Source organism: Dendrobium catenatum, unplaced genomic scaffold, assembly GCF_001605985.2.
Source record: "Dendrobium catenatum unplaced genomic scaffold, ASM160598v2 fragScaff_scaffold_488, whole genome shotgun sequence".
NCBI lineage: Eukaryota > Viridiplantae > Streptophyta > Magnoliopsida > Asparagales > Orchidaceae > Dendrobium > Dendrobium catenatum.
The window spans coordinates 133,527-140,887 of record NW_021318950.1 but is presented as its reverse complement, the minus strand read 5'-3'; the positions used below and the strand labels follow the sequence as shown (position 1 = coordinate 140,887).

The following is a 7,361-nucleotide window of genomic DNA, read 5'->3' as shown; positions in this document are numbered from 1 at the left end:
CGAGCACATCCGTCTGTCGTCATCCTGAGCTCGTTCCCGCAAATCCCGCCCAGTTGAGCAGCTCATTGAGCTGACGAGTCAAGTCCAATGCTTGTTCGAGCTCGAGCTTGATAAGACTTCGAGCTCAAAACTGTGTTCGAGCTTGACTCGCGAGCTCGATTAGTTTGACTCATCGAGCATGTTACCGAGTCGAGTCTGATCGGCTCGCGAGTCGGCTTGACTCGGTTGCACCCCTACTTTAAGCAGGTGCAGTGTTAAAAAAAAGAAAAAAGAGCCAACTCATAATTCAGAACATAACAGAGTGGTATAGACTTTGCATTGGGCCCTAGTGTTGAATTCACTGTGCACTTTCCTTCATAATTGAGCTCTAGAATACCATGAAAGATACTACGATGCATATGTGATATATAATAAAGGAATTAAAATAGAGTGTTGTTAAGCCATCTAATTTTACAATAAATCATGCAAAATTTCAGATACCTACTCGAATATTCAAGGACATTGTTAATTTCACAAAGGTGTAAAATGTAATTTAACATATTTTGTCTATTACACCAACATTCTAAAATGGCACATTTATCTAGAATTTTAAGAAATTCATGTAGAGTAAACCAATGAGGAGAAATTTGTATTCGTATAGTCAATTTATTTATAATAGAGTGTAGTGTTATATTAAATATTACAATGGGAAACATTCCCCAAACTTTAGGAAAATATATTCTTATGCATATCCTTTTATTAAATCTTTATTTAATAAAATCTTTATATATTTTCTCTACATTGCTTATTAATTTTGGACTTTCACATTAAGTGACATAAGATAAAAAAATAAAGTAAATCATTGTTCTAGGATTAGATAGGGGCATTTAAAGAATATTCATAAAATTATTTTTGAGAGTAAGATTCTAGATCATTCTAGATCTTTATATTGATAGAGAGAGAATGTCCGGTTAGAGAGAGAATGTCCGGTTAGAGAGAGAATGTCCAGTTTTTTAGTGAGAGAAAATCATCGTTTTAATTTTGAACTTCTGCTTCGTAGCTATTCTACGGCTGGTGAAGATGGCCGTACATGAACGCCTGCAACTTCTAGCCTGCGGTGTTCAGCATTCCACATTCAACTCGAGTTCGTCCACCAAATCAAATGTTCAAAAAGTCGACAAGGTGAAGATGGATTATGTCGATCAAGTTGCTGGAAGACCTCAAAAAAATTTAGTTATTAGAGAAGGATTCAGACCTTCGTTGCGTAAAGAAGCTGTGGTAGAAGGCAAAGGAAAAAATTGTGATGAAAGTTCAACCAGATGCGGCAGTTTTTTCAAAACCAAAACCCGACTCTCTACAGAGTACAGGTAAAGATGCATCTTCTTCTTCAGGTTTGATTTTAAAGGTTAATAAGTTCATGGGTAATCATGAAGATGATGATCAAAATCAGATTAACCATAATTTATTGGATAAGTTTGAAAATGATGTGGATGTTAATGAGATAGTTGTTGGGAGCAATGAAGAGGCAACACCTAAAGACAATTTCATTTCTTCTTGGAAGAAACTGCAACACATCAAACTTAACTATAAGATGGAGTCAACACAGATGACTGAGGATGGAATTGTAGTAAAATTCAATTCTGATTTCGAGCGTGCTAATTCACAAGTTCTAAAGAATTTGCTTGTGATCAAAGTGCTAGGGAATAATAGTCCATCTCTTGTATGTAGCTTGGAGCTCCGAAGGCAATGGAGTAAGTTTGGGAATTTTCATTTAACAACACTTGGAGTTGATTGGATTCTTTGTTCTTTCAAAAGCTCTGAATCAACTGAGGAAGTTTTAAGTGGTGGACCTTGGTATATTGCAGATCAGATTATTGTTATGGATAAGTGGTCTACCTCATTCTCCCTGGAATCATTAAAGGTCTTACAGCGCCTGTTTGGATTCGGTTTTCTTTCTTATCATTGCATTATTTGGATGAGGAAAATACTTCTAGAATTACTTCAATGATTGGATTACCAATGTATCTAGATGGCAATTCTTTCAAATGGGGAAAAAGAGAATTTGTACAAGTATGTGTCTGAATTAATTTGGAAAATAAATTTCCAAAGGGAGTGTGGATAGAAGGACTACAAGGCAGATCATTTAAAAAAAGTGGAATATGAGAAGATTACTTCTCTTTGCTTCCATTGTGATAAAGTTGGTCATATTAGATCACTTTGCCCTGAAGATAAAGTTATGCATAAGGAGAAGATTGCTGTTTTGCCTAATGAAGTAAAGATGGCTGAGACTCGGGATAAAATTGAAGATTATCCAATGAAACAAGATGAATATGGCCCCTAGATCCATGTAAAGTTCAGGAATAAAAGATTCAAAAAGGTTAAAAAGAATGCAGAGACAATGATGCGAAGAAAGGCTGAATATCAACCAACTATCTCTGATGTTCAAAAATAGACTGAAGAATAGTAGGATATTTAAAAAGAATTGAGGGACAATGATTTGGTTTTTGAGTTTTATTCTAATACACAGAAAAAGTCTGATAATGATAGTTCTGGAAAGCTTCAGGTTCTTTTTTAAAAAATAACAAGATAATCAAGAACCTGATAATATAAATGTCATACAACAACACTAAATTATACCTGATGTTTGTTTAATGAATAAATATAACATTTTGATTGATGATCATGAAGAAGGTGAAGTTATTGAAGTTGTTGAAGTTGAAGTTATAAACAAAATTAAAGATGCTGCTATTTGTACTAATGTATTACATGAAGAAGCATGTGTTTCTACGGCAAAACCAACCAGTCCTTCTAGAAAAAAATTTGTTAATGGAGATCAACCAGATTATGAAAATGTTAGTACAAATTCATGTAAAAATAAACTGGTAAAAGAATTGAAGTCATTGGGTTATGTTGAGGCTGCTCATAGGAAGAGAAAAGGGGAGGTGAAATGTGGCAAGATAGGTGGGGACTCTTCCTCTATTGGTAATTAATGGCTTCCTTTGTGTTCTGGAATTGTAGGGGTGCTAGAAAGAGGGAGGCCTCTCTATATCTTAGAGAGATTGTGAAGGACCAGGAGTGGTTTTTTATTGGTCTTAATGAGACTAAGCTTTCTAGTATTGATAGGAGGGATGTTAATAGTCTTATTGGGAGTGACATGGATTTTTTTTCATCTTCCTGCTGAGGGAACCTCGGTGGGATTTTTGTTTTATGGAATAAGAATGTTGAGTTTTTTGAGGTAGTTGAACATTCTTCTCAAGTGGTTATTGGGGTTCTTAATATTCCTATGTTTGGTATTTGGAATGTGGCCACAGTTTAAGGTAACAAAGATTTTCATGTAAGGAGTATGTGGGAAATGCTTGAGAAGTTTTTGTTAGGTAGTAGACCTTCTATTGTTGGAGGTGATATCAATTGCATCAAACTAAAGATGACAAGAGAGGGGGCAATAGGTTCTTTTTTCCCTAGGGACCTAAAGAGAAGAAGCTTTTAATAACCAACAATGATTTTCATGATATAGGTTTTGTTGGACCAAGATTCACTTGGTGCAACAAAAAAGAAGGTGCCATAAGAATCTGGGAGAGATTAGATAGATGCTTGTTGATCTCTGAAGAATTTCAAAAGACACCTATGGAAAAGATTAGACATCAAGCAAGGGTGGCGTCTGACCATAGTCCTATTACTTTCAACTTGTTTGAGCCTCTATACAACCATTCTAAAATCATCTGATTTGAGGATACATGGAAATCATATCATGCAGCGTGGAATATTATGTTAAAGCCATGGAAGAAATCAAATTTTGGAAGTTATGTGTATGTCTTGCAAAGGAAGCTTAGAAGAATGCTGAAGTCCCTATTCTTTTGGTAAGAACAAGTGTAAAAGTTTGAACTTGTTGAAGAAAGAATTGAAAAAAGAATTTTGGAACTTCAATTGGAGGAAGCTGCAGAAGATGGTCTTACATTGGAAAAGCTGAACTTGCTTAGAAGTAAATTACATGAGATCAATGTTACTTTAGGAAGGTTATCTACTTTGTGGATTCAAAACTAAAGCTAGACGACATGAAGAGGGTGACACAAATTTCAAATTTTTCCATAATTTTGCTTCAGCAAAGAAAAATGGAAATCTTATAAGACAAATCAAAGATAAAAATAACAATTTGTTGGAGTTTGAGCACATTGAGGTAGTTTTTCATGATTTTTTTGTGAAAAAAATGGAAGGCTAGAGAATGCAAGCTGACGGGTTGGCCTGCATTTGCTAAAAACTAGAAATTATCTCAATCACTTGTTGATTTTATGAATGCAGAATTTATAAAGGAGTTAACCAATGCTATTTTTCAACAAGGTAATAATAAATCTCCCGGTTTGGATGGAATTACTATTTCATTTTTTAATTTTTATTGGAACATTGTGGAAGAAGTAACGTGGAAAGAAATTGATAGTTTTTTTAAAATGGATTTGATGCATGATGAGTGGAAAAATACATTGATTGTTTTAGTCCCCAAAATGAAAAAACCAATTGTTCCAGCTAATTACAGACCTATAAGTTTGTGTAAAACTACTTATAAGTTGGTGGCAACTATGATAGTGAATAGCTTGAAAGGATGAATCACAAAATAATTTCTGAAGAACAAGCAACATTCATTCCAGGGAGATCGATGTTTGAGCATTATTTGCTAGCTCGTGAGATCTTCAACAAATATAGAATCTCAAAATATAAGAAAGGCATGATGGAGGTCAAACTGGACATGGAGCAAGCTTACAATAGCATGGGATGGCCAACTTTCAATCAAGTTTTAAAATTATTTGTATTCCCTTTGATGATCTCCAAGCTAATCATGGAATGTGTTAGGAATGTCAGGTTTTTGTTTATTTTGAATGGGAAATTTTCTAATTGGATTAAGGCAGAAAGTGGTTTTCGCCAAGGATGCCCTCTATCTCCTTATTTTTTCATCACGTGTTCTCAATTATTATCAATTGCAATTGAACAAGGAGGACAAGAGTTTGGAGTTCAGATTTCTCCCACAGCTCAAAAGGTTACATATCTTTTATATGTCGACGATGTCTTAGTTTTTGCTCAATCTTCAAATAGATTAGCCTAATTGGTGAAGAATATTGTTGTTGAATTTTGTACATGGACAGGTTTGAAGGTAAACAATTCAAAATCTCAAATCTAATTCAGTTATTCTACCAAGCGTTCAAGTAAGAATCAAATTATGAGAAAAATTAGGTTTCAAGGTGGTTAAAGAGCTGACTACTTGGGTGTTAAAATTGTTTTGAGAAGATTGACAAGATCTGATTTTCAATGTGTGCTGGATCATGTTTTGCAAAAACTGAATGCTTGGGGAAGCAAATCTCTTTCAATGGCTGGTAAGATAATTCTTGTAAAGTCTTCTCTTCTATCACTACCAAACTTCTTATCAACACACTCCTTGGTTCCAAAGAAATTGTTGTATGAAGTGGATAAATGTTGCAAATATTTTATTTGGCATAAAAGTAATGGAAGGAAAGGGTTACATTATATATCATGGGACAAATTGTGTAAACCGAAATCTGTTGGAGGCCTGGGTTTGCATTTAGCTGCTCTTAGAGCTAGCTCTCTTAGATCGAGATTGGCTTGGAGATTTATTCAAAATCAAGATACTTTACTTCATAGAAATATTATTGCTAAGTAAGGTGATAATGTTTTGAATGGTGAAAGCAAGAAAGGAGTCTTCTACGGCATTGAAAATTCTGATACATGGTGGAAAATTTCTCAAACCTTTGTTAAGATGGAAAGTGGTAGATGGAAGGAGAATTAATGTTCTAAAAGACATATGGGTGTTAGATAAATGCTTGTGTACTTGGCCAACATTTGCTGATTGTGTAGGATTGGAAGATATAATGATTCATCAATTCATTTCAACAAATGGCAGTTGGAATGTGGAGGAGCTTCAATGGTTCTTTCACGAGGATCTTATTTCGTTAATCTTGCAAGTTCCTATCAATTATACCATTGAATCTGACCATGTGGAAGTTATATACCATCATACGGGAAGATCTATTGCTGCTCTTTCATATGAAGAGTCATTAAACCGTTGTTCTAAGGAGGGGAATTTGGATATTCAAATTGGTTAAGGAAGCATAAATTGAATCCTTGGGTGGAATTATTTTTGTGGAGGATGAGTAAGTTTTCAATCCCAACAAATGAGTTTCTTAAACATAGGAACTTAAGCCATAATGACGTATGTGCAAGAGGGTGTCAAGAAGCGGAGAGTTATGCTTATATTGCAAATTCTTGATTGAGATTTTTTTGAAGTTACGAGAATGGGGTTTTAACATTCTGAAATTTCAATCATTGGAAGAGTGCTTGCGAGAACTTAAAAGTCTTTCAATTTTTTCTTCTAATATGGTGAAGATGTATTTTACTATAGTTTTTATATCTTGGAAAAATAAAAATGAAGTAGTACACGGAAAGCCTAATCTTTCGAGCTCAGTAGTTGCAACAAATGTTTTATCTACAGCCATGATACATTCATATCCAATACTAGATAGTTGGGTGTTAATCTCCTTAGGGAGTTTAAAAATGTTTGGCACCTCCACCGCTAGGTTGGATTAAAATCAATGTGGATGCATCTCTTTTGGAATCAAACCTTGCTGGAATTGGAGGTGTATTTAGAGATCATGAAGGAAGATTATTACTTGCTTCTGGGGAAAAAAGAATTCATTGGGACGTGGCAGAACTTGAGATGGCGGTTGTTTTGGCTATAAGGAAATTCATTCAAAGTCTGATGATAGATAGCAAAGGAGTAATAATTGAAGGTGATAGCTTCAACATCATCAAGTTTATTCAAGATTCTTTGAGTAAAGCAAAGTGGCAAAACAACACTTGGAGCATAAAGGATTTATTGTTTTTAAATGATTTTAATAAGGTGATCTTCCACCATGTTCATAGACAGTTTAATAAAGTAGCTGATCCTTGTGCTACTTTGGATTTAGAGGATAATTTGTTTTTGGTAGTTTTTCTTTTAATGACATTCCTTCTTCTTTATGTAGTTTGTTAAAGAAGGAAAATGAATGTGAGCCTTTTTTAGCTTGTAATTAGTTCTTTTATTAATGCATTTTTGCAATTCTCAAAAAAAAAAAAAGATTTTATTTGTGCATGAGGAAGCAAATGTTATGTTGGAAAAAGTACCTAGTGATACTAAGAATGTTGCAAAAGGTGTGTATGAAGTATCAAAGGAAAAGACTACTAATAGTAAAAATATTTTGTGATGGAATCAAAATGTGCAAGAAAAGATAAAAAATAAGAAGATTTGTTATAAAAAGTGGCTATTGTAAAAATTCTTGTAGTTGGGAAAGATATAAAGAGGTCCGTAAGGAGTCTAAGAATGTAATTTTCAATGCAAAAAT

At 34.2% G+C, this 7,361-nt stretch overlaps 1 long non-coding RNA gene across 1 annotated transcript; it reads left to right on the top strand.

The window, feature by feature from the left end:
* Nucleotides 1-252: 252 nt before the first annotated feature.
* On the top strand, nt 253-7,082 carry LOC114579552. Its single transcript, XR_003700579.1, has 2 exons — nt 253-5,005; nt 5,112-7,082. It is a non-coding gene; the product is annotated as an uncharacterized LOC114579552 (long non-coding RNA).
* The last annotated feature ends 279 nt before the right edge of the window (nt 7,083-7,361 follow it).